The sequence below is a fragment of the Echinops telfairi genome, unplaced genomic scaffold, assembly GCF_000313985.2.
Source record: "Echinops telfairi isolate 266 unplaced genomic scaffold, ASM31398v2 ScPeMD7_3533;HRSCAF=4204_0, whole genome shotgun sequence".
In the NCBI taxonomy this organism is placed as follows: domain Eukaryota; kingdom Metazoa; phylum Chordata; class Mammalia; order Afrosoricida; family Tenrecidae; genus Echinops; species Echinops telfairi.
This window is the reverse complement of record NW_022107431.1, coordinates 13,511,011-13,538,913: the sequence shown is the minus strand read 5'-3', so window position 1 is coordinate 13,538,913 and position 27,903 is coordinate 13,511,011. Positions and strand designations below refer to the sequence as shown.

The 27,903-nt window shown below is 44.8% G+C and overlaps 1 long non-coding RNA gene across 1 annotated transcript; it reads right to left on the bottom strand.

Annotated features, from left to right (window-relative positions):
- Positions 1-4,407: 4,407 nt before the first annotated feature.
- On the bottom strand, positions 4,408-21,993 carry LOC123522185. The gene is made up of 5 exons (XR_006680466.1): positions 21,908-21,993; positions 21,692-21,716; positions 7,826-7,952; positions 7,542-7,636; positions 4,408-4,484 (listed from the first exon to the last, which is right to left on the bottom strand). It is a non-coding gene; the product is annotated as an uncharacterized LOC123522185 (long non-coding RNA).
- Positions 21,994-27,903: the final 5,910 nt, after the last annotated feature.

The window sequence follows — 27,903 nt, the reverse complement described above, 5'->3', positions numbered from 1 at the left end:
GATGGGATTTCAGGAACACACACACACATACACACACACACACACACACACACACACACGTGCGCGTGTGCGGACAAAAACCAGCAAAAAGGATTTACTTGTGCTTGCTCACACTTGAGTGTGTATCTGTAGCTTGAAACCAAAGGAGATTGCACTGGAAGTCAGAGTGCTTGAAAGTTCCTTTTCATGGTCCCCTTCGTACAAGTCACCATGCTCAACGGCTGTCATTCAAGAGTGACATGCACCTGCCATGTCTCTCTGCAGACCGCTCTCATACATTGCCCAAGGCACCAGCCTTCCAAGACTGGCTCCTCAGCACCCGAAAACAACAACTATCCTTCTGGATACTTCCTTGGCCTCCTACCGTCTACGAGAGTTCAGCCCAGCTTGTCTCCACTGAACATCCATTCCAGCCCTCCGTCTCAACTCCAATCCTTTCCTTGTACCCTCCCTGATGGAAGCTCATTCTCCCAATGGGATCCAGACGAGCGAGTAAGCCGGTAGCAGCCACCAGACTTCACGAAGCCATCAGAACACACCCAGAAATCACTGGCAAATGTGGTAAATGCACCCTTACAAAGACTGAAAAGCCTGTTGGCCACAGCTGTGCTGAACACATGTCACACTACCCTTAGAAAATCCCAGCAGACACGTCGTTTACCCACATTCACCTTTCTAAACCCAGGCTGTCACAGCAGACTTCACAGATGCAAAATCCAGGGCCCATGTCACTCTCTGCAGTGGACGATCTTAATTGGACCGGGCAGTGAGTGAAATTACCCAGCAAGGCCAATTCCCAGAGAAGCTCTCTAATGACCAAAGAGAGTTTTCTCCTCTCCTGGTAAAGAAGCTAAACATAGAAACTCCGGACCTCACCCTCCCTAGCAAATGTAAAAAGTGATGAATGCTTTATGGAGTTCAACTGCCTACTAGCGCCACTAGATCTGTTTCTGCTTTTCATTTTCAAGCCCATCACTCTTATCTGGGCCTTCCAATTCTATCAGTAGCACAATGGCTACCTGAAAGCCAGGGAGCTTTTGCTAGATCAGTAAGGCTGCGGTTCTTTTGATGTTACGCAATCCCAGGCACCTCCTCACCTCATGCCTTTGTGTAAGCCCTCATCCCCACGTTCTGGCTCCGCCCCCCTCTCTTCCACTGTAACCCCAACTCTTCTTCAAGGCCCCGCTCGAATTCCATCCCACTTGGCAGCGATCTTTCCCTCAGCTCTGAATCCTGATAGCGTGGTGTCGCCAGGCCACTCATGTGGTTATCTGCCTTGGTTTGTATGCCTGCGTCCTGTGGCTGGTTTTCTGAGGGAGTCTAACTTTCTCATTCTGCGTGATTGCCTTGTGACTCTGACATCTCATACACTCTTGGTTCAGTGACAGATATATAATGACGATTGAATGCCTTCTTTTCGCGAGCGTTGGGCAATGTAGTAACAAGTAACTGCCTTCTCGAAGTGCGGGCTGCTTTCTAAATGTCGCAGATGTCTTAGTTGGATTTACAGTACTGCATCAAGACAGAGGAGCCCCGGGTGGTACAAACAGGTCAGGTGGTGGACTACTAAATGGAAGGTTGGAAGTTTGAGCCTACCCAGAGGTGCGTCCGAAGAAAGGCCTGCCAGTCTACTTGTAGAAAACCACCCACGGAAAGCTCTAGGGAACACGGTTCTACTGTGACCCACGTGGCATCGCTGCGATGGAGGCTGACTCCAAAGCAATCGGTGTCTATGGACAACAGTTTGACATGACGACCCAACCACAAGACGACACGGGAGCTTTCATTATCTTATTAAAAGATTCAAATCGATATACAGATGGATATGATATCCAAAATGGATAGCTACTTAGGAAGGTTTTGGAGAAACACGACTTCAAATAAACAGAGTGCGTTTAAACCTCTGCCCTTGGATTGGAAGTGTGCCTCGTGAACTGATTGTATGCCAGGGCATTCCTAATCACAGATTTGGCTGACCTGAGACTGGATTTAAACCCAGAGTCTGAGCATGTGTAAATAGAGGGGAACCCACAGTCTGAGCACCAAGTTCAAGATCCAAAGTTCATCTAGAACAGTGGTTCTCAACCTTCCTAATGCCACGACCCTTTCATACAGTTCCTCATGTTGTGGTGACCCCCCACCCCCAACCATAACATTATTTTCGTTGCTACTTCATAACTGTCATTTTGCTACTGTTATGAATTGGGCGACCCCTGTGAAAGGGTCATTCAACCCTTGAGAACCGCTGATCTAGAAAAAGGAGGAAAGAATGCCCTGGCATGAACAGGTCAAGAGCAGTGTTTCAAAATTAAAGTGGTACCCAGTTGGAAAATTGGGCAGTAACTCTTTGCTATGCTTCCTGGGGCATGACCTAGAGGTGGAAGTAAAGTCTCAAAGTAGCCACTCAAGGCCAGGAAGTGATGCTTAACTATAAACTTAAGGAACTAGAACACCCTCTGGGCTATCATTCCTTTACTCCCTTGTCTTTCACTACTGTATTAAAAACACATTTCTTCAGACACCTCCCACTAGAGTCTAGTGACTAAACTAACCTTGAGGACAGGCTGACTTCCCAATAACTTCCTCAGGGTAGGACCTCACCATTTTTCTGTGGTCTCCAGAGTGTGGCATAGTGCCTGGCATCAAATAGGTCTTCACTGCCTTAACAGTGCCCAGCACACCATGGACTCCATACTTATTTACGGAATGAATGGGAATGGATAGATTTGAGAATGGACACTTGCCCAAGGCTAGCCTCTCTCCAGGTGTTGGTAAACATGACCTTTTCCTCCTCCAGTAGGAAAAGGGAATGAGAGCATGGTCATCCATTTCATGGGCTGTCAAGCTCCACAAGCAGTGACTGTGGGAGGGACAGGCATGGCATTAAACAGAGGCGAACGTGAAGTAATCACCAAGTCATCTGAGACCAAATGCCTCCAAGGACCTAGATCTAGTGTGTAAACAAGTAGATAAAAGATTGGCTAGTTAATAACCCATGGCAGATCAGCAGCCTAAGGCTCAACTCCTTGCCATTCAGACGACGCCGACTCTTAGGGACCCTGTAAGACAGGGTGACCCTGTAAGACAGAATGGTTTTTGAGAGTGTAGTTGTTTATGGGAGTAGAAAGCCCCATTTTTCTTGCTTAGAGTGACCAGGGGTTTCAAACTGCAGAACTTGCAGATCACAGCCCAACTCATTACCACTATGCCACCATGGCTCCTCAGCCCAAGGTATTCTCACTTAATATCCAGGAGGATCATGATTTAGTGATAAAAATGCCGGGTTCCCTATCGTAGATAATTTCCTGGTATTTATGAGTACTGAACACCTTTCTCAGTAGCAATCACAAGCCTTACCTATCAAATGGATAACTACTCCTCCAATCCTCCAGTCCAACATAAAATCTCATGTACCTCTCCTCACCTCTGTGTCCCTGGATAAAGTTAACTGTCAAATTCAGCCCATTCCTTGCCACAGACATTAGCCTTTGACCGCATCTTATAAAGTTCAGTCTCTAGCACACCAACATATGCATATGGGCATTCACGTACACACATGTGCTCATACACATGCATGTGCACACACATGTATCACTGTGAGGCAACAGGTGAAAACTTTCTTGAGAAATAAGAGTACTGAAATACCAATTAATTTGTAAACTGGGAGATCTCTTCAACCACAGCAAAATGGAAAGCAATCCTATCGATTTTGTGCAGAAGACTCATTGATAACGATAAGACAAGACACACTCCTTATCTTCAAGTAGCCTGTTCTCTGTAGGGGGGAAGACCCAATCAACAACCATTAGATGGAGACATTGAGAAGGGGCTGAGAACTCAGGGAGGCCTTTCTTTGAGTTCTTGCTCAGTGTAAAATGCTTCTCAGAGAGCATCTAACTGATTCTTGTAACATTGCCTGTAAAAGACATTATCACTACAGGTGACCTTCCAACTTTAAATAAGGAAACTCAAGGAGTTTAAATATTTGCTCCAAGCCACACACCCAGTAAGTAGTAGAACCTGAATTTTAATCTAGCTATATTTGATGCACAAACATGCTGCTTGGAGACTAGGCCATGGCTTCCCTCTGCAGATGAAACTTCAAATTTTGAAAGATTAAAGTCATTTACCAAGGAGAACAAGCATTTGGACAGTTGTTAGATACCATCAAATTGATCCAACTCAACAGAATGAAACATTGCCTGTTTTTCCACTTTCCTCACATGTCCCTGCTATATCGAGACCACTGCTGTGCCACTGTGTCCGTCCAGCTCATTGAAGGTCTTCCTGTTTATCATGGACTCCCCCCCACCCCCACTTTACAAGCATGATGTCCTTATCCAGGGACTACCCTTTTCTGATAACATGTCCAAAGTATGAGAAAAGCTCAGCATCCTCACTTCTAAGGGTCATTCCAAGCATCCTTCTTACAAGACAATTTGTTCTTCTAGCAGTCCATGGCTGTGTTAAATAAGGTTCCTTCCCTAGAGAGAAAAAAACAGGACGCTTATAATTACATCGATAGATAGATAGATAGATAGATAGATAGATAGATAGATAGATAGATATAGATAAATAGGTTTCTACACTGAGAAGGAGTGGAACAGCTAGTTATCCACACAGCAGTACAGAGGTTTCAGTTTAACTCACTCCCATGGAACCATTAATATACTGGAAGTCTTTCAACTCCTGTGGGCTGCCAGGTCCAAGGTCAAGGAAGCAGACAGCAAAGTCCTCCCTTGGGCAAGGCAGGCAGAATCTGCCTGAAGATAGCAAACAGCAAGGTGGGTCAGCAACAGTCAGTAGCTCAGGAGCTTAGCGAAACAGGCTCGATGGGATATTGAACTCAAGCGATGCAAGGCAACAGGATCCACCAGCCTCAAACTCAAGCAATGCATGCATCATCAGCATGGCACAGCAAGTCTCTAAGGAGCCTCAAGCCCCAGCGACATGAACCACGGGTTGCCATTGTCCAAGGGTAATGTGGCTCACAAGTTGAGGCAGAGAACTAGCTAAGTAAGAGAGAGGGGGGTGGGCCTTGCAGAGCCATTTATCTCTTTGCCCTCCATTCAAACTGCGACCTTGTTAATCCCACGTGTTCCTATTGGCCAGGTTGGCCCAATAAACCTAATTCTCAAGATGACATATTCAATATTCTCCAACAACATTACAGCTCAAAGGCATCCGTTCTTCTCCAGTTTTCATTATTCCCTGTCCAGCTTTCACATCCATATGAAGTGTCTGAAAATATGACTAGAGTCGGGCACACCTTTGTCTTTGAAGGGACATTCTTTGCGCTTTAACACTTTAAAGAGGTCCTAGGCAGCAGATTCGCGGAATGCGGTACATTGTTTGGTGTCTTGATTGCTGCTTCCGTGAGCATTCATTGTGGATCCACATACAATGAAATCCTTGATCGCTTCGATCTTTTCTCTGTTGATCATGATGTTGTCTATTGGGTCAGTTGTAAAGACTTTTGCTTTCTTTGCATTGAGTCGTGATCCACAGTGGAGGCCGCTGTCTTTGATCTTCATTAGCAAGTAGCTCAAGTCCTCTCCTATTTCAGCAAGCCAGGTTGTGTTGTTTGCATATCATAAACTGTTAAGGAGCCTTTCTCAAATGCTGATGTCAAGTTCTTCTTCATCGGGAGCAGCTTCTAGGCTTATTTTCTCAACCTCAAGACTGTAAACACGGTGAAATGATATCACCCTAATGAACACCTTTAAAACATTTTTAAACATTCAGAACCCCCTTGATCTGTTCGAATAACTGCGTCTTGGTCTGTGTGCATGTTCTCTGTGAGCACAATTAAGTTCATTGACATTCCCATTCTTTGTGGTGCTATTCATAGTTAATTACAATCCACACCGTCGAATGTCTCATCATCGTCAATAAAACACCAGTAAACATGTTTCTGGTATTCTCCACCTCCAGTCAAGACCCATCTAATGTCAACAAGAATGCTCCTCTTTCCATGTCTGCTTCAGAATCCAGTTTAAATTTCTGGCAGTTCTCTGTTGATGTCCTGCTGCTACCGTTTTTCGTTTATCTTCAGCAAAAGTTTACTTGCATGTGCTATCCATGGTATTTTTCAATAATTTCCACATTCTGATGGGACCCCCTTCTTTGGAATGGGCACCAATAGGAGTCTTTTCCAGTTGGTTGGCCAAGTAGCTATTTTCTTAATTTCTGAGCATAAATGAGTGTGTGCCTCCACTGCCGTATCAGTTTGTTGAACTATTTCAGCTAGTGCTACAGAAATTCAACATCAGGGAACCAACTACAATGATCAACATATAACACCCCTCCCCACCACCACACACACACACTACCATCACCACTACCACCAGGGGCATGAACAACAGAAACGTGGGCAAAGGGAGACAGCAGACAGTGTAAGATATGAAAATAACAATCATTTATCATTTATCAAGGGTCCATGAGGGTGGGAGGATGAGAGAGGGAGGGGAAAAAGAGGAACTAATACCAAGGGCTCAAGCAGAAAGAAAATGTTTTGGAAATGATGATGGTAATGCATGTATAAATGTGTTTGATACAATTGATGTATGGATTGTTATAAGAGCTGTTTGTTAATAAAAATAAAAGAAATTGCCATGCTTTTGTTGTTGTTGTTATTTGTTTAAGTCAGCAGTTCTCAACCTGTGGGTCGAGACCCCTTTGAGGGTTGAATGACCCTTTCACAGGGGTCGCCCAATTCATAACAGTAGCAAAATTACAGTTATGAAATAGCAATGAAAATAATTTGATGGTTGGGAGGTCACCACAACATGAGGAATTGTATTAAAGGGTTGCGGCATTAGGAAGGTTGAGAACCACTGGTTTAAATAGATCTGTGTAGCTGAACAAAGCAGAAAGATGAGGGGAGAGTTATTTTCCCTAATTTCTTCTAGAAGTTCTTATTCTGAGTCAAATACACACCTTTTCTTCCCCATGAATAATTTGAGCTTGCAAATACATGTCTATGGCCAGCCAAAGGATTTCTGTCACCTCCCTTGCTGTCAGCTTTGATCTGTTTATTTTATATCATTGTCTCTAACTCATCCGCCTCACTATGAGGAATGCAGAATCATCAAAGCACCATTCCCAATATTTACATCAGATTTCAAACTTAATTTCTCTGTGTGAAGAAGTGATGTAGCTGTAGCTTTAAAAATTTTTTTCATTAGCAGCACACTTATATAATTGCTTTTCTTTTTGTGTGATTGAAGATACCTCCCTATTTTCCACTTAAACTGTAACACTTCCCTTGACTCCCTGTATTTCTGGAACAAAAAGATGAATAACAATGACTCTTAAAATTTCATTAAAATGAGCTGTATCTCTTGAGCTAGTTTTTAAGGACTGGGTAGTATGCCCAGGGTGGAAGATGCTATAACCAGGAGAACAAAGAGTTACTGACCCTCTGACTCCATTCCTCTGTCTCACTGAGCTTGGACTGTCTGCAGCTATTTCCCAGGAGGCCATATTGGGTGAAGGAGCCCTGGTAGTGCAAGGTGTAAAGCACTGGACTGCTAACTCACCCAGGAGCAACTTGAGAGGACGACTTGGCAGTCTGCTTCCAGAAATGTTACTGTGGTTGTTGTTGGGCCATTGACTCCATTCCGATGCGGCGATCCTGTGTGCAATGAAATGAGACACAGCCCGGTCCCGCACCATCCTCACAACTGTTGCTGTGTTGCAGCCCGTTGTTGTGGTGACCATGTCCCTCCACCGTGTGGAGGAGCTCCCTTCCTTTCACTGTCACTCTACCGTCCTGCTCTAGGGAGTCGTCTCTGACTCCCCCCCGCTCACCGATGCAGAGTACCTGAAGCAAAGTCTTGCCGTCCTTGCTTCTAAGGACTGTCTGGCAGTACTTCCTTCCAAATAGACATGTTGATTCTTCTGGCAGTCCATGATGTATATTCATAAGGTGATGGGGTTTCGAATAGCTCCTGGAAAAAAAAATGGAGTTGAAAGATAATGGAATTTTCCCACAAACATTTGAAGCCCCCTTATACAGCCTAGACAACCCTAGGGGCCAGTTCTATTGTCACACGGGTTCCCTGTGCGTCAAATCAACTAGATGGTACCAAACAACAGCCCAGCCTAGCTATAACCTTCACAGAAGCCCCTGCCACGTTGATGTCCTTAAGAGCAGTTGATGTGTTCAAAGCACCAGCCTTCTGGTTAGCAGCTCCACCAGTGTACCACGGCTTCCTCTGGGAAATACACTGGCCCCTCTGCATGTGTATATTTCAGAATCGGCTCCATGGCACACTCACTCACTCTCACTGCCATCCAGCCGATGCTGACTCACAGAACACCGTAGAACTGCCCTGGTGAGTCCCTGAGACTGTAACACTTACGGGGAATAGCAAGCCTCATCGTTCTCCCAAGGAGAGGTTGGTGGTGTCAAACTGCTGACATTGCAGTGAACAGTTCAATGTGTCACCATTACCACCACCTTCCCCCCCTTCCCTCCAGGCTCCTGTGCCACCACGGCTTCTTTGAGGGAATATACTAGTCCCTATAACTTGTTTGGATCAGGATCTACTCGATGGCAATTTTGTACCTGACGAAGGCTTGGGCTCAATTAGGGATAATTCGAGCACACAAGGTGGAACACACTGGTGTCAAGGCCACCGAGGGAAAACTTGCAGAAACAATTCAGACCCCGGAAGGTGTGCGGGAAGGAGGAATGACTATGGTTCTTTCAGTCCCCTCTGCTCATCGCCACAGTCTGGCAAAACCACCGCCAGACCTACCTGAGTCTAGAGCAGCTGCAGCCTGGCCCTCCCTGGATTTGCCCTCCCTGCCCACCCAGCCAACAGGCGCATGGAGACACGGCTGGTCCTGGGATATTACACCAGGCCAGATACCCAATACTCAATGAAAAAAAAATCAGTGAGTGATTCTGTTCACATGTTTCCCAGCTTAAGGATCCTTACATTTTAAAAACGGGGCTGCTAAAGAGAGATCACTCTTACCCTAAAAGCAATGGCCCTCGAATCCTGGAATTCCTGACTGCACACCAACCAGGCAGAATAGACACTCCCACCTCTCGCCTTCCAGGAGCGAGAGGACTGGCCAAGAGGCCTTCAAATAATATGGCGCCATAGGACAGCAACACAGGCCATGGAGAGCAGTAAAAATCATTTGGACTATGGAGTTGGATAGCAGTGCAAATGATTAAGGTGGTTGTCGGATAATCCAAAGGATGGTGGTTTGATGCCACCCAGAAGAAAAGCCTCGTGACCGACTTCCAAAAAGGCAGCCGTTGACAGACCTATGTTGACATACATGGGCTCTCCAAGAGTTGGACTCAACTCAGCGAAGATTCATGGAATGGGGAAGCTCTGTTTAATTCCTGGTGTGGTCGTTCACGCCATGATCTTAATGACTTAAATTGTCAGAGCCCTGGGTTTCTTCATCAACACAAAGGGATTCTTAAGGCCATTCTCTTGAGGATGAAAGAAATCAGTTCATTCTTGCCAGCTAACCCTGAGCCAAATGCTGGAGTTGATTCCCCCCTCCTCCCCCTCCCCTTGTCTTCCCAGAGCAGGTGGGTGCCTGCCTGGGCCCTGGAGGCAGCAGCCTCCTCCGTTTCAGTTACTCACCCCCACCCCGCTCCACCCCACACTCCATTCAGCACAGAAGGGCTTTTCTTCACCCGCCCACCTCTCAGGCACCACCCATTGGGCTCTATCTGAAAGTGGCTGGTGCTCAGGACCAAACAGACATGCCAGGGACTTCCCTGGTCCCAGTTCCTCCTACAGCTATTAGCTGGTTCTGAACCTGAAGGTGGTAGGATGGAAAAACAAAGCAGAGAAAGGTCTCTCTACCAATTCAGGGCTTGGAGTCACCTTCCTGGGTCCCCATATCAATTGTCTAGAAGCAAGGCCAGATGAAAAAACACTCACTCCTTCAAGGTTCTCCCTGCATCTCCTCTTCCTCCACCTCCAATCCCAACCACCACTAGCCAGCACAGCTGGGCTTCTCCTCCCTCCCTCAGGGCTCTGGGCTTGTCCTGCCACCACCCACTGGAGAATCACAGTTTTTGTGCCTGTCTGTTTTCCTTTCCGGGTTGTAAGTTCCTGGGGAACCTGATGTGCTTACTCAATAATAGAGGATCATGATGAGTCAGAATTGGCTCAATGGCGAGTGGGTTTGGTGTTTGTGTTTGTCCTCAATAATGGAAGGAGTTCCTGGCAGGCACACAGATTCAACCCACCCAGGAGCACTTTGAAGTAAAGCCTGGTGATTTGCATCCCAAACATCCCCGCCCAGACAAGCCCACGGAGCAGTGGTCCTCTGCGCACATGGGACGGCCATGATGGCGGCCATGATGGAAGAGAGTAAGAGCCACAGCAACCTTGGCCATGCAGACAGAAGCACTTGGCATGTCGTAGGCACACTAAGGAATGTGACACTGGTAGCATTGCCTCAACCTGACTTCAACGCTTTGGATCTGCTCTCCCAGGAAATATAGATGGGAAGAGACCTCAAGTGGTCTTCTGTGTCCTCAGAGATGTCCCATCCCTTCATGAATTAAGCATAACCAGACACCTTGAGAGAATGAGTCACTGGGCCTGCGGTTTCAGAACTCCAGGCTCGGGGACACCATGCACAATTGGCCTAGTATCATCCACAGAGACAATGGTCTACATCTTACTTTGGTGAATAGTAGATGGGCTTGAAAAACCATGCCCTCTCAGGTGCAACTATTCATGTCTCCCTGTCTGAAAGAAGACTGGTGAGAATTTAAGATTCATGGACACTGGTGGTGCAGTCAACAAACGGGCCACTTGAACATCAGTCTTCACCAGAGAAACCACAAGAAGTAGAAGATGCCCAGCTACCACTACCAACTGCTCTGAAAGGGATCCCACCGATCGCTCTGGATAGTGTGGGAGAAAGAGGTGGAACAGAACTCAAAACCATAAGACTTCAGGCTTACTGATCTGCTGGAACCTCTGAGCCTATGACCCTTCGTCCCTCTGCCAGGGCGCAAGTTTCCGCCTAACAAAATAAAACCGACCTCACTGCCATCCGGCTGATTCCGACTCCTAGTGACCCCATAGGTCAGGGTCGTCTGCCCCTGTGGGTTTCTGAGCGTGTAACACTTCACATGAGTAGAAAGGCCCTTCTTTCGCCCTCAGAGAGGCAGGTGGTTTTGAACTGCTGACCTTGCAGCTAGCAGCCCCATATGCAACCACCATATGCCAGAGATCCTCAGCCTAACAGTCGACGGGTCTGTATGGAAAACGTAAGACATGTGTGATGTGCGTGTCTTAGAAGAATCACCATTTATGATCATTGGGGCAGCCCTTGCCCAAGGACAGTGCTCAGAAGGGTCAGGAGAGGAGGAAGGGGGAGGTGGGCAGGAAGCACAGGAAGGAGGTGGGACGAAGGCGGTGCATCGGAGGGGTTGCCATGAATGAGACGAAGCAGTGCATGCATGCATCGTGGCGTGTACAACTGAGGGTCTGATGATGTGCTGTGTACCCCTTCACCTCACTCACAAGACAGAGGTTCAAAGTTGCCATCGAGTCGAACCCAACCCCTGATGGCCCCCTGAGTGTCAGGGCACAGTGGCACGCCTAGCCTTTTCAGTGGCTGCTTTTCTCAGAAGTAGATTGCCAGGCCTCTCTGGGGAAGCACTGAAGGGGGGCTCTGACCTCCAGCTAACGGCTGGCCCCGCCCAGGGATCCGTCCTTTGTGAGCAAGCAGGGCCAATGGTTTTCTCATCATTTCACTGCGGAGGCCATGGGGGGCGGGGCAGCAGAGGCGGGACAGCTGGCGATGAGAAGGGGTGGGGGTGTGGAGGCAGGAACATTAAACTAGGATTTGCCTGGGTCGTTTACAGGAATAAAGCTTTCCATGGGGGGAGAGAGAGAAAAGGAAAAACCTGGAAAGAACATCCGTAATTGTGTTTGCAAGCGATGCACTGAAAGACATCCATCAGGGGAAAGAGCAGCTCCAGCTGCCCAGAAAAGCCTGATCAAGTTCGCAAAAGGCAAGAATAGAAAGGAGTCCCTTTGCCTCTTCCCTAACGTGGTGCTCAGAGCCAACTGGCTCTCTGCGCTGAGACTGCCTTCCAGAGGCCTCCTTCCTCCCGGCCAGCCAGGAGCCTGCGAGGAGCCGCTCCTCAGTGTTTCCACAGGTCTTGCTCTCAAACCTAGGCAGGGATTTTGCTCCTAGAGCCTCACTCCCATTCCGTGTTTCCTTCTTCTATGTCTGATTCCCAACAGAGAGGAGTGAGGCGGCTCCCCTAGCGCAGGCCTGTGGCCACGTGCCCCCCCCCCCAGTCCCCCCTCCATCTGGTAGATGCCGAGTGCCTTTGATGTGTCCTGCTTCCAGGCTACTTTGGCCTGGGCCATGGTTCTTGTTAAATCTATCAAACAGTCGTTTTCAGATGGTCTGGCAGTTTTTCCTCATCATAAAACAGCGTATGCCACTAACAGGGCTAGCTTCATCCATTTGATATTTGCATTGGGCATATATATTTTAGCTCTGAGTCATAGGAAAGCAGGAGAGTAGACAAAAGGCCTGTTCCCTGGGGCCATGGAGGAGGGAGATTTTAAACACAGATTTCACTGTGTTGGAACGGCCACCATAGGTATGACTACTCCCTGTTTATAGCCAACAGGACGCCTCTTTATCTGAGTGCGCTATACAAGCCTATCATGTCAAACTTGGAATTCTGTTAGAAGGAATCCCCTTCCACACGTGATTCCGAGGAGAGGAAACTGAAGCTCAGCGGTTAAACGACTTGCCGTAAAGCTCCTAACAGGGCAAGTCACAGGCAAAGCGCCAAAGGTTTCTTGATTTTTAAGTGAGTTATTTCTGGAGGAATAGCTCTACTCATAGGTACACACATATATGAGTATGTAAAAACACAAGTGTGTTACACAGAGCTGTTAGCGGCCACTCAACTCCAGCTCATGGTGACGGAACGTCCAACAGTTCAAAACACTGCCTCCTCCTATGCCATAGTCTGATGGACTGCTAGTTCATCTGAAGCCACTGCTGCTGCCGTGACTGGGTCAAGCCATCACCTTGAGGGTTTCCATCATTTCTGCTGCTCTTCTTTTCGAGTGAGGCATCTTTCCTGACGGCAAGTCCAAAATAAGGGAATGAAAGCCTCACCACCCTCCTTTTTTTGTCTTTCCTTTTGTAAAGCTTTGTTATTGTGCATTGAGTGAAGGTTTACAGACCACATCAGTTTTCCACTCAGCAGTCCCTGCACATTTTGTTTCATCTCATCTATTGTAATCTCACAATGTAACACCACTGATCCCGCTGCCTCCTGTGTTTCCTATTTCGATTCCTCCTTCTTTTCTAACCCTCTGAGCTTTGTCCTTGGATAGATGCTGCCTTTTTTGAAAATCACAAAATGGTTGCCTTTTTTTTAATCACAAATGGTCGATATTCTAAGACATGCATTCTTCCTAAATGTTATCGCGCCTTTATAGGACAGTCCAGTGTTTGGCTGAAGGCAGAGCAAGAGGGGTGAGTTCAGTTCCTGACCTGAAGGGTGGTATGTGAGGCTGGATTGTTTAGTGAAACAAAATCAGTGACACTCATATACATATAAGAAAGAACTTTATATCAAGAAGTAATCTAATATTCAGAAGGTATCACAGACCAGTCCAATCCAAGCCCCTATGTCTGATGTTAGCCAGGTAGTTGCAGGTCAATGATGCAGAAAGGGGAAAGGGGAAGCCAGAAGATTATAGTCTGGTAGGTGCAGAGATGCGTGAATCCATGGTGCGTGGAAATATGGTGGGGCACTGACAACTTGCACGGTCTGGTGGCCCTCGAGGGATTCTCCTGGAGGCAAGCAGAGCTCCAGTGAGCAGGAAGGCAAAGAGGCAGAAAGAGAAGGAAGTTCCAGTGTCTTCCTTTGAAGAAGGCCACGCTCCCAAGGAGGCATCTGCAGGCTGTGATCTGAGTGACAGATTGGATTCCACTTCTGCCCTTGCATACAAATTCAAGTTGGTCATAAAATTGTCCAACTACTGCAAGTGGCTAAGGGTCATAGTCTCAGGGGTCACTCCGATCTCTATTCAATCAGTTAGCCTTTTTCATAATTTTGGGTTTGTTCCACGTTGTTCTCCCACTCGATCCAGGACCTTCTAATGTGATTCCTTTTAGAGAATTGATGGTGGTAGCTGGGCACTATCTAGTTCTAATTTCATGGGTGGGTTTGAACCACCAACCGTGTGTCTAACAGTCAAATGTTTAATGGTTTGCGTCACCTAAAATGGTTTTCATCATTCATGTGGATGATAGGATCTGGTTATTGCAAATATTTATCCATTCAGTTATTTAACAATGCACTCTCATTAAAGACAATAAGCATAGCAATGTCTAGGTCTAAGGTACTACAAGAATGAATAAAAGAAGGCTCCACTCCGTAAGGATTCACTGTCAAAGGGTCGAAGCAGATATCCACAATCATCAAATAAGTCAGACTATGATAGAGACAGAGAAAGGTGTAAATACTGTTCTTCAGGAACACAGAGTTTGGAGCAGTTTATCTGGATTTAAAAGGTGTTAAGAGAGGATACCAAGTTAAACTGTTGTCTTGACCAGTGCTGCTTCAGTTGGACTGGACCAAAGGAAATATCGTAGTGGTGGGAGATGGAACTGGAAAGGAAGCCAATGTAACAACTCATCAAAGTTATTTTCAGGTGTCATTCTGTTAAAACCATGAAACCATGAAGTTGCTAACATCAAGAGGACGGTCAGATCTCAGTTCCAAAGAGCTCATTCTACTGCCTGTACCGAAGACAAAGTGGGCTAGATCACAGAAGAGAGATGGGGCCGGAGAAACCCGATCAGGAGGAAGACATCCAGGTCAGCTGTTCTGACAGTTGTCGTCTCCAGACCCCTTCATCCTCGTAAATTGATTGGCGACACCAAACAGCTTTCCGTGCCATGGGCTATGTCTATCTAACCAAGAGCATTTTAAAATACGAGAATGTCGAAGTACATTTTCCATTCCAAGCCATCAGAGGGGCTCGGTGATGAGTGGCTTCATCATGCAAGCTGTAGCTTCTGTGAACCTTCACTCTTACTTGATAAAAACTGGAGATCAAAAGAGATCGCCGTGTTGTACTGAGACTGTGACACTCTCTTGACCCTGCAGGCTCCCGCGTGATTTCTGGAAGCTATTTTGATAGCAACTGGTGTAGGAAGTAGACCAAAGGCAAAGGTCAAAGGAGCACAGAGATGAGATGACATTTCAGAGAGTGAATCTGCAGGTTTTCGGGACAGATGGAGTTAGTGAGGTCAAGTAAGGGTGGTTTGGGAGCAGATAATGGTGAGAAACATATTTAAAAACCACTCAGATTATTCTCCCAACTCTCACCTACAGTTATGTGTGGTGCTCACAAAACAAAATTTTGCATATGCTCACCTAATGCTTTACAACTGCCCCTTGGTTGTTGTTACCTGCACATTGAGATTCTTAAGCAAATCCATGACCTTCTAGCCCTAGAGTCTGTGGGTCACCTCCTCCATGGAGAGGGGATTCCAAGCATCATAAGGACTCAGTATAGATGCTCGACAAACAAATGGGCATCGATGACACTAATTGAGGCTGAGGAATCATTTTCTGAGCTCTCCAATGAGCAACATAAAAGTACAAACCACCGCTCTTAAACAATGAATCACCTTTAAAAAATTGCTTGGAATTATTGTCATAAAGGAACATCCTTCACCACTCTCAGTCCAACAACAATAGCATGAAACCAACTTTAAGAAGCAGCCATCACTTCATGAACAGGCTGGGTTCATTTAATTAGTTTTAATTTAAGAACCAGTTAACAAGACTTCCACATAGATCAACATGATAAACATCAACTTTTTATTTCCTGAACTATTGAACCATTCCTGATAATCCTGATAAAACCTGAACTCATTTGGGCAATATAATTTCATTCCAGCCTTTATGAAATTCTACTTCAGTTCTTCTTCCCCTGTTTTTCAGCCAATAACCTCAACAGAGGAGCCCAGTGGAATTGTGGGATACTCTGAGTCAATAACCACTAGGTCAGTAGTTGAAAACCACTGGCCCCTGCACAGGAGAAAGATGGCGCTTTCTACCCTTGTAAATATAGTCTCAGAAACCCACAAAGGCAGTTTAATCTGTCCTACAGGGTCACTGTAAGTCAAAATCAACTCAATGGCAGTGAACGAGTTTAACCTCAACAAAGAAACCCTGGTGGCACCGTGAGCTAAATATTGGACACTTAACCACAGGCCAGCGATTTAAACCCGCCAACATCTCTGTAGGAGAAAGATGAGGCGTCTGCCTCCATAAAGATTTTCAGTCTTGGAAATCCTAAGGAGCAGTCCTGCTCTGGTCCTATATCAGGTCCCATGAGTTGGAATTTGTTTGGTTTTGTTTTTTCTAACCTCAACAAATGTGTCTAGTTTGCTGTTCGATTTCCGTTAGCTATTTCATTTCATTCGTTTTCTGTCTGTAGCTGTAATGTTCCAGCAAGCCTACATATACTCCTAGAATCACACATTAAGTCCCAGGGCATAATATAGTAATTAACACATTTTCAAAATTCAGACCAGTAGTTGGAAACAAGGTCCTTGGTGATAGAAACTCTGCCAAAGACTGTATGCTAGAATTTTGCAAAACCAATAACCTATTCTTATTAAATACATTTTTCTACAGCATCAATGGTGATTCCACAGAGGGATCAAAGCACCATGGAATGCCAAAGAATAAATGAATCTCTCATTGAACAAGTACCGCCAGAATGCTCTTCAGAACCAAGGATGGCGAGACTTCATCTCATATAATTGGACATGTTATCAGCAAAGACCAGTCCCTAGAGAAAGACACCATGCTTGGTAAAGTGCAGAGGCATTGAAAAAGAGGAAGGCCCTCAGCAAGATGGATTGACACAGTGGCCGCAACAATAGGCTCAATCCTAAGAACAATTGTGAGGATCGAGCAGGACTGGGCCATGTTTCATTCTGTTGTGCACAGGATTGTTATGAGTCAGAGCCGAGTCCGTAGTCCCTAACAACAACATACATAGGGATCTCAACAGATAGAATGCACAGGAATCAAAGTGATTACATCTGTGGACTGAGCCAATGGAGGAGCTCAATGTCTTCAGGCAATAGTTGAGTCCTTAGGGGCTTATGGGGGTTCAGCCACACTCACTGACATGGCCAAAGAGGGTGATTCCAAAGTGACCTCTGGGTCCACAGCAGCAAAGGCAATGGTAGGAGAGCCTGGGTTGTAAGAGGAGGAGCCACCACGGCCATGGTGTCCCTAAGATTAATATCACCAGTCTCTCAATGTGGTTACTAATCACCACCTTCCCGTCAGCCCCCAGTCAAGCTAAAGACACTGGGGAGAGAAGATTGTATTGGACATGGTGCCAAGGAATTTGGAAGGCAGCCACCTGGCCAACCAATAGAAAGAGCCCTATATCTGTGCCTATTCCAAAGAAAAGTGATCCAATTGGAGGCAGAAAATATCAAATAATATGATTAATAGCACATACAAGTAAAATTTTGCTGGATAATTTTTTAAATGATTTTAACAGTATAGCAACAGAAAGCTGCCAGAAATCCAAGTCTGATTCAGAAGACAACTTTCCATGAAGGATATTACTGATGATGTCATAGGGATCTTAGCTGAGAGTACCAGCAAGAAGTTTGTTTGTGTCTTATTGGCTGTGCAAAGGACTTTATCTCTGTGGGTCATACAAACTATGCATAGCATTGCAAAGAATGGGAATTCCAGAGCACTTAATTGTGCCTGGACTGAGAGGCAGTTGTTCAAACAGAACAAAAGGATACTGAGTGGTTTAAAATTAGGAAAGATGTGTCAGGGTTCATCCTTCCACCATACTTATACAATCTGTATGCTGAGCAGATAATCTGCGAGGTTATTGGAAGAAGATATATTAAGAAGAATTCAGCATCAGGATTGAAGGAAGGTTCATTAATAACCAATGCTATGCAGTTGACCCAACCTTGCTTACTGAAAATGAGGAAGACTTGAAGCACTTGCTAATGAAAATCAAAGACTGCGGGCTTCAGCCCACACATTCCTGTCAGTTTATTGTATGGAGTTGGCTTGTGTGTTGCTGTGATGTTGGTAGCTATGTCATTGGTATTTCAAATACAGGTTCAGCAGCGTTTCCAGACTAAAAACAGACATCGAAGAAGGTACAGACTGTCCACCGCTAAGGACTGAGCCACTGAAAGCCCTGTGGATAGCAGCAGAACGTTGTCAGAGATAGTGCCAGAAGGTGAGCCCCTCAGATCAGAAGACACTCAAAATACGACAGAGGAAGAGCTGCCTTCTCAAAGTAGAGTCAACCATAATGTTGTGAATGGAGTAAAACTTTCAGGAGTAAAGCCTTCGGGGCCTTCATTCGCTGATGAGGCATGACTTGAAATGAGAAGAAACAGTTGAAAACATCTATTAATAATTGGAACTTGGAATGTGTGAGGTATAAATCTAGGAACATTGCAAATCATCAAAAATAAAGTGGAACACAAAAAGATCGCTATCTGAGGCATTGGTGAGCTGAAATCGACTGGTCTGGGCCATTTTTGAATCAGACAATGATGTGGTTCACTATGGCAGGAATGACAAATGCAAGAGGAACGGAGTCTCATCCATCATCAATTAGACATTTAAGATCGATCTTGAAGCTCAATGCTCCCTGTGAGTGCATAACATCTATCCGTATACAAAGAAATCCAGTCAATACAACTACTACTGAAGTTGATACACCGACCACTAAAACTTATAAGAAATGATAGAATTTTATCAACGTCTTGAGTCAAAAGTTGATCAAACATGCAAGCAAGTTATGAGCTCAAAACTCATAACAGCATTGGCACAGGACTTTCCCCAAATCCCGGCTCCACATTCTATCCCTTTTCTTCTCAGGAAAAGGAAGACAGCACCTCCCTGCACCATGTTCCACTGCTCCAGAACACGGCCGGGGATCTGGATGGTTGCTAGGTGCTGTTGAGTCATTTCAACTCCCTGCAGCCCTGTGTCGGACAGAACAAACTGCTCCCGGGCCGCCCCCGCCCCGTTGTTGCTCTGTCTGAGCTGCAGCCACTGTTTCAGTCCATCTCATTGGGGGTCATCTTGTTCTCTGACCCTCTACTTTATGAAGCATGATCCCTTAAGAATTATTAAAATGTTTAATTTCCTGTCTTAGAGTGGATAAGTGATGAGCCTCTGACCTTGGGGTGGGGGATTGATGAGATGAGATTCCAAACAATGAGGGACTAAGTATGACTCCCCAAGTGCTTTCTATGACGGCACAGTCCTGACCCTCTGTCCCCGCCACAGGACCAAAGAAACTGTCCAAAAAACTGAAGAGTGACCAGCTCTCTGCCAAACTGACATGGATACAGTTCAGAAATTTGTAGCTTGACCCAAATCTTCAACCTCACAAACCTGACCCTAAGGACCATGTTTCCTTCTTAAACACACCATATCCCGGATCCCTTGATCCTGGTGCCTAGGCATGGAAGCCACCTTTTATCACAGAAGCAGAGCTAACCCCTGGGCATTCACGGGGAATGCCAAAGACCTACTCTGAAAAGGGCATTCCTCTTCGTGTTGAGGAAGACTGGTGTTGTTGTTGTTGACATGGTTGTTATTTCCACTTCCCTTATTTTAGCACTCACTTCCCCCCAAAGCTACCAAAGACAGCTCAGGAGATGGTAGGCGATTTGAACTCCAGTTTACTGTTATCAACAATAAACTCGGAGGTTTCAAACGTTTGGCGGGAAGACATTTTTCGGCGCTCCCTGGCCTTTCCATTCCTAAAAACAGCTCTGTACAAGTACTCCTCTGATTCCCAAACCAAACTCTGCCGGTCTAGTAGCTTCTGACTCAAGGAGTCCTGATGCTGTTGCGGGTAATCCATTGATCCACTAACAGGGATAGTTGTTTGAACCCACCAACTGCTCCATGGGAGAAAGATGGGACTGTCTAGCCCTGAACAAGTGTACAGTCTTGGAAACCTAAAGGGCTGTTTAGTCCTACAGAGTCACTCTGAGTGTCTCTGATTAAACAGTCACTTGATAATGATGTGGAGACCTGGTTGCGTTGTGGTTAAATACCGATCCAAAAGGTCAGCAGTTAGAAATCACCCGTCGCTCCTCGGGAAAAAGATGAAGCTTTCTACCCCCGTAACGAGTTACAGTGTCTGAAACCACAGGGGCAGTTCTACCCTGTCCTGTAGGACTGCTGGACGTCAGAATTCACTCAAGGGCAGTGAAGTTTTCGGTTGGTTTGCGTTGGTTTGTTAATAGTGATGTAAATGGAAAGCAAATTCCCAATTTCTACCTCAAACTGCTCACATCTTTGAGATGACACTTTATTACTCCCTTGGACTTTCTTGGGCCATAGCAGGCACCGTGTGTCCCTCCCCTGGTCTCTTTGCCAAAGCAGGTGGTACCCTAGCCTCCAGCTGGTGCATGCGTGACAGCGCGTGGCTCTCAGTTGCCATCTTCTCTGGAGAATTTTCTGCAGCTTCTAGAACCACCTGACCAAGAAACGTCCAGGGGTCCTATGCACCCCTCCTGGCCACCGGGGCCTTCTCACAGCTGCCTCACCCTGGGTCGCAGCTAAAGCCACATCTTGGAAAGCTGCTTGTCATTTTCTCACTCTCTGACTGCTTTCCCCTGTAAGCCTGTTCTCAATAAACCACTTGCACCAGATGAATAAATCGCTGTTCACAGTGTCTTTTGGTGAGTTTAGTTAGGAGCACTTTGGTATACTGCATCCCCAAAAGAAAAGAAAAAAACGTATTGCATTTAGTTAATTCTGAGACATATCGACCCCACAGGGCAGAAGGACACTGCCCCTTTTGGTTTCCAAGGCTGTATAACTTGTCGAAGCAGAAAGCCTCATCTTTCTCCCGCAAAGGGGCTGGTGGGTTCAAACTGATGACCTTGTGGTTACAGACCCAATTTGTTTACCACTATATCACTAGTGCTCCTTGGCACAATGTGTCCCAAAACTCCAGACTTGCTGCCATCTGACCGATTCTGACTCACAGTGACCCTATAGGACACAGCAGAACTGCCCCTGTGGGTTTCTGAGACTGTAACTCTTTATGAGACTAAAAAGCCTCATCTTTCTCCTGAGGAGCAGCTGGTCATTTTGAACTGCTGGCCTTGTAGTTAGCAGTCCAACTCATAACCCACTATGCTACCAGGGCTCCTAGTCTTCAACTAGCTATTCCCAGTCCCAACGTGACCCATCTGTATTATCTGTCCTACTGTTCAGAAGGAAAAGTGGACCTTGTCTGAGCACACACACACCCCCAAAATGTGATGTATCTTTGAATGTACCTAGAAGGCAGGATTAACTGTTGTATTAAATAATAATGATAATAATGGACCAAGTGCATTGATAGTGTCATCGGGCTCTTAAAAACCTTATTGATTAATAACCTAAACTAATATTAATGAAAAAATGCTGACATGCCTAAGTCGGCATTTTAAATGGAATGTCTTTAAAGCGACATCATTGATTTTTATTCCTAGGTTAAGTTGAAAGTTTTGGGTTTGGGGTTTTTTTTTTCAGGAAAATTTACTTTTTATAGCACGTTCTTGATCTAGGATAATTACATGTAACTAAAATTTTAAGAGAGAAAATTAAATAGCTTACCAATTGTAGTTTCAGGGTCATAATCCTAAAAACCAAAAGAAAATTATTTTATCACTTCCTACTAAAGATGCAAGCCAATGATAGCAATTTTGTTTAATCACCTCGCTGACATATAAAGATGCTAATCTTATTTTAAGCACTCCATGAGTCTAGCTATAAAAGAAATCTCATTTGAAAATAAGTGTTCATGAGACTTCTGGAAATAAGTGCACCCACCTACAGACAACAGATGTTTGACAACAGTGTGAGGTCCATTCCATGAAGAAAGAAGGGCCTGTATGATCTTCCTGGAAAAACGGGATTTCCACCTGCAGGAAGCAGAACAGGATCCATGACTCGTGCCACACACACATGCAAATTAAAGGACCTAAATGTGAAAACGAACAGCATAGGATTCTTAGAGGAAAACGCAGGTTCAACACTCTCTGCCCTAGAGTTTAACAGAGGTAGATCTAATACACTAACAAACGCACGCACAGCAAGAGAGAAAACAAGCAAAGGAGATCTCCTAAAAATTAAAAACTTTTGTTCATCCAAAGACTTTACCCCGAAAAATGAAATACAAGCTATAACTGGGAAAATATCTTGGGACATTATACATCTAAGAACAATCTAATAACCACAATATTAAAAATAATAATAATAATAATAACCACAATATATGTAAAACTTTGAAAATATTTTTTAAAGAAAGATAAATAACTCAGTCCTGAAATGGAAGAACATCAATAGGCAGTTCCCAAAAGAGGAAGAATAAATAAATAAATATTCATGGCTTTAACATCTGAAGCGCAAGCCTACTTTTAGACTTCTGTCGAGGAGACCACCCATTCTTTAAACAATTTAGAGAGCTTCTTTCGGATTCACCTTCCTCACTCAAGCTCTAAACTCATTGCCATCAAGCCACTTCTGACTCCTAGCAACCCTGTAGGAGCCCTGGTGTTGTGGTGGGTTATGTTTTGGGCTGTTAACCACAAGGCCAGCAGTTCTAAACCACCAGCCACTGAAGAGAGAAAGATGAAGCTATCTTCCATAAAAATTGTAAATTCTGGGAAAACCACATGGGCAATTCTACTCTGTCCTGTAGGGCAGAGGTGAGTATGAATTACATTCATAGGCTGCAGTTTAGTCTTAAATTTTCTTCACTACTAAAAGACTTTGCCTTCGAGTTTACCTTTGACCTGAGAAAACATACCAAACCTATTTTCAGGCAAGTGGGAGGAAAACTGAATAGGATTCAACAGTGAAGGCACTTGCAGATGGATGGGGCTTACAAGGACATTTTAAGGAGTCTTAAAACAAAGCTGGTTGCAGACACCTGGCTTCCTTTATCCTGGCCCAGTTGTCTATCTCTGAAGCCACTTTGTCTTTTTGGTGCTGTTGTTGGTTGGATACTAAAATCCACTGCCTTTTTCTTACAACCCTGAAACTCAAACCTCCAGGCAAACTGAATCATGTCACTGTCTGTAGTGATCAATTTCCGGAAGAGATTTGACTTCTTGCTGCCTGCGTATTTATCAATGATAGTATCATGAATCCTTGCATGGCAGCAATACATAGTAAGAGCAGGAACCCTGAATCTAATCTGCTTGTGTTCAAATCCCTGCTCCTATACTTCGTATTGTTGTTGTTGTTGTTTGCCATCACGTTGGATTTGACTCACAATGACCGTATGTTGTACAACAGAATGAAATACCATCCAGTCCTGCAACATTCTCACAATTGTTTTTAGAGTTGAGCCCATTGTTGCAGCCACTGTGTCAATCCATCTTGTTGAAGTCTTCCTCTTTTCTCTCTTCCTCTACTTTACGTGAATGAGGTCCTCCCAGGAACTGGTCTCTCCTGATAATACGTCCAAACTATGTGAGGCAAAATCTCACCATCCTTGCCTCTAAGGTGTACGCTGGTTGTCCTTTAAAGCCAGTCCATGATACTTTCAATACCATAATTCTAATGGATAGATTCTTCTTTGGTCTTCCCTGTTCACGGCATATGAGGCTATGGAAAATACAATGGCTTGGGCCAGGCATACCTTAGTCCTCAAAGTAAATCTTTGCTTGTCAATACTCTAAAGCGGCCTTCTGCAACAGATTTACCTAAGGCAATGCATCTTTTGATCTCCTAACTGCTGCTTCCATGAGCTTTGATTGTGGAGCCAAACAAGACAAAATCCTTATAATTTCAACCTTTTTGCCATTTATCATGATGTTGCCTATTGGTCCAGTTATGAGGATACTTAACATTAAGATGACTTAACTCATCTCTCTGTTAAATGGAGGGTAATATAAGTACCTTCGTTTTGTTGTTGTTGTTGTTGTTGTTCAAATTAAAACTTAATAAGAAGGAGCTTCAAAATTTTTCTGGGGAAATTCCATTATCTCTCAATTCTACTTTCCCAAGAACTTTTTGAATCCCCCTCGTACATAGCAAGTGCTTAGAACAGCGCCTGGTACATTGTCAATACGGGAAAGTTATGTTGACTCATAGTCTTTGCAGAGGAGCTGCAACAAAACAAACACATTTCTGTGGAGTCGATTCCAACTTGTGGCTGATGCCTGTGAATCGGGTTAGAGTTGTACTCCAGGCTTTGGTTAATCAAACACCATGCTGTACCGTAGGGTCACTGTGAGTTGGAGCCAACTTGACAGCACACCTAACCACCGCATACTGCCCTACCCCCACTTATACAGCCTGGAGAGAGTCAACAGCTGCATCGTGCCCCCAGAGCGTCTGACTCGCGAGGATGTACATCCGGTTCAGAGGCACTTTGGGTATCAATGCTGCAGTCAACAAGATAACTGTAGGAGCCACCAAAGACAAGGTATTACAGCTATTAGCAGGAAATACTAGCACTTGTGTATTTTTTTCCATGCATTTAAACAATTACTCTGGCCTCAGAGATACCATGTGAAGAATGTGTACTTTGGAATCAATGATATGATAATAAAAATCACTAAGAGGACAGCCAACCGTCCAACCCCAGTGGATTCCCCAGCAGAGCTGATTTCTCCAAGATGCACTTACAGCAGCAACACTGACCTTTGAACAGATCATATCAAGAATGGGGAAAGCTGCAGGGAAGGTGGTGCGTGTTGGAGGTGAGGAAAATGTAAAAGAATGTGGAGAATTTTGAGGGAGCACAAAGGTTTCCTCATCCAGGTGTTGAAAAAATATCCGAAGAGATTCTGCAATTCATAAATCCTTTTCTGTCTGTGGAAAGTCACATTATTCCTGTATTAAAGCCAAACAACCACACAAGAGGGAAGCTCACTCACACCTCTCTGGTCATGTTGACCTGTGGTGGATTGTATGTTGCTGTGATGCTGGAAGCTATGCCGCTGGTATTTCAAATGCCAGCAGGGCCACCCACAGGGAACAGGTTGCAGTGGACCTTCCAGACTATGAGCCGACAATGAAGAAGGACCCGGCTTCCCACTTCGGAGGAAGGAGCTGCTGAAAACCTCATGAATAGCTTTGAAACATTTTCAAATACTGCAGCCACCCTTCCTGGAATTTTTTAAGTGCCAGAGCTCTGGGGTTGATGACATTAGGTCTAAGTATCTCAAAGATGAAAATAGAGTAGATGACATCATGTAAACTATGCTACTTTGACTTTTTAACTTTTTCCTTAGACATCAATCCTGATTAGGGCTGCCAAGAGGTTTGGTAAAGGTCAGCGGGTTTTATTGCCTATACTTGGGTGAAACGGGAATTCCTGGGCCTTCCACATTCTTGTGGTCCCATGAAGAGCTCTTCTTTTGAATGTCCAGTTCATCTACAATGTTTATTACAGCATGTTTGGCCCACTGGTCCTCCTTTTAATGAGAATGCAGTTGCCTGCCAGAAATCCCATTTGGATAATCGACTTTTTCTTTGTTGATTGTATCAAACAAGTCATCCTTAGTAATAATGCTGCAACAGTAGAATCCTTTCCAGGGCATGTCATCTTGCTGACGGCATCTAAAACTGGGTATTATTAAAAGCTGATATATTTTTGACCCATCCTGGCTGCATAGCAATTGAATACCCCCTTGAAGATGGAAAACATTGAGAGATGTACTGGCTTGTGATTAGCATTTCAAGTTGGTGGCCAAATAAAAGCTGTCCAGTAGAACTCTTTCCAAGGATTTATTGTGTTCTCAGATGTCTTGTTTTGTGTTGGCTCAAACAGTTTTGTTAAGTATTTCTATGAAAAAGCAGGGCACTGAAGCAGTTGAGAGTTCAACTGGGCCAGAGGAGGGGGAGGAATTACTTCTTTGGCTCGTGTTTTGATTTCTAAATACGTATAACTCAGAGAATGTTATTGTTATCCCTTACTGATTAATTAATGTAAAGTTCCTACTTAGAATATGCTCCATTCTGAACTGTAAATGTTTACCCCCATCTGGCATTTCATCTGGAAAGAGACCTGATGGCATAATACATTCCTTGTTGTGCTACTAATCAGAAGGTCAGCAGTTAAAGTCCCCTAAGCGCTCCAGGGGAGAAAGATGAGGCTTTCTGCTCCCATAAAGATTTATAGTCTTGGAAACACACAGGATATATTCCACTCTGTCCTATAGAGTAGCTATGAGTCAAAATCAGCTCAATGGCAGGGAGTTTAGTTTGAGTTTTGTATTGCAGCCATTTTTACAGTGATGTTCTCTTGCTCCCCCAGAAAGAAAAGGTAAGATTTTATAGGGCTCATGGCACCGCTCCACAATGTCAGGGCTCTGTGCCAGATAATACCTATTGAGTTTTGGGGTTCATTCACTCATTCAACATGTCTTTCCTTCCCCCTGGTATACCAGTGATGTCCCAGTGCTAGACCTGGCCCAGGGTAGTACAAGACTCTATAACTGATATAAAGGGCAAGGAAAGATTGTGTTTGTTAGATGTTCACTTTTTTTTCCCTATCTTTTTTTTTTTTTTCCAGAAAAAACTCATTGGCATGATATAAAAATAGCAAATTCAGGTACTCATTTGATTGACGCAGATTGTACCCATTTGAGTCTGTGTTACTGTGGCCAACTTAAAACAGAAGAACAGAGGAGCTGATGTGAAGGGCTTAAGTGGAGAGCAAATGTTTTGAGAATGATGAGGGCAGAAAATGTACAAATGACACAATTGATGTATGTATGGATTGTGATAAGAGTTGTATGAGCCCCCAACAAAATGATTGTTTAAAAAAAACACAGAAGAACAATTTTCTGGAAGGTTATCCAGTCCTCAGAGTTGACTGAAAACCCGGAGGACGGGACATCAAACCCAGGACAGAACCAAGTAATCCACAATGAAGCACAGTCATTGTGCCACAATCATGTGTAATGGCCCTTCACAGTGATAGTTCATATCTGCTGAGAGCTGACTACCTACACAAAGTTGTTCTAAGCACGTTACCTTTATCTCATTTAGTGCCTAGAATTGACCTATGGGGGGAAATGATGCCACCTTGTTCAGTGATCCTGAGGCTCACAGAGATGGAGCATTGGTCACAGAGTGAGTAAGTATAAAAGTTGGGATTTGAACCTAGACAGCTTGATTCTACTATATCATTCGACTCTCTAAGTCTGGCTGAAACCAACCCCACTGCTATCAAGTGCATTCTGACAGCGTGTAACTCCTTAGGACAGAGTAGAGCTGCTCTTTAGGGTTTCTGAGACTAATTTTTTCCAAGAGCAGACAGCCTCCTCTTTTTCCTCAAGAGCAGTTGGTGGGTTTGAACCACTGATCATGTGGTTAGCAGCCACTGCTTAACTCACGGAGCAACCCCAAAACAAAACAAACCTACAAGCTGATTCACATTCACAGCAGCTTTATACAGAGTTTCCAAGGCTATAAATCTTAATGCGAGCAGATAGGCTCATCTTTCTCTTTTGGAGTGGTTGATCAGTTTGAACTGGAGACCTTGGGGTTAGCAATCCAACACTTACCCAACAGAGCCACCAGGGTTTCTTAAACTGTAGGGAAGATCCTGTGAATTCCTGAGTGGATGGCTTATACCCTAAGGATCAGAAGTCAAGAAATGCACATGTTTAGCCTTCCTCATTTCTAAAAGGTGGGCTGGTGGTGTGGTGGCTGTGCATTGGGTGGTGAACCACAAAGTAATCAGATGGAAGTCACCAGCCACTCCATAGGAAAAGGATGTGCTTCCTACTCCCGTAACAAATGACAGTCTCAGAAAAGCACAAGGGTAGTTCTACCCTATAAGGTCACCATGTGTCAGCATCAAC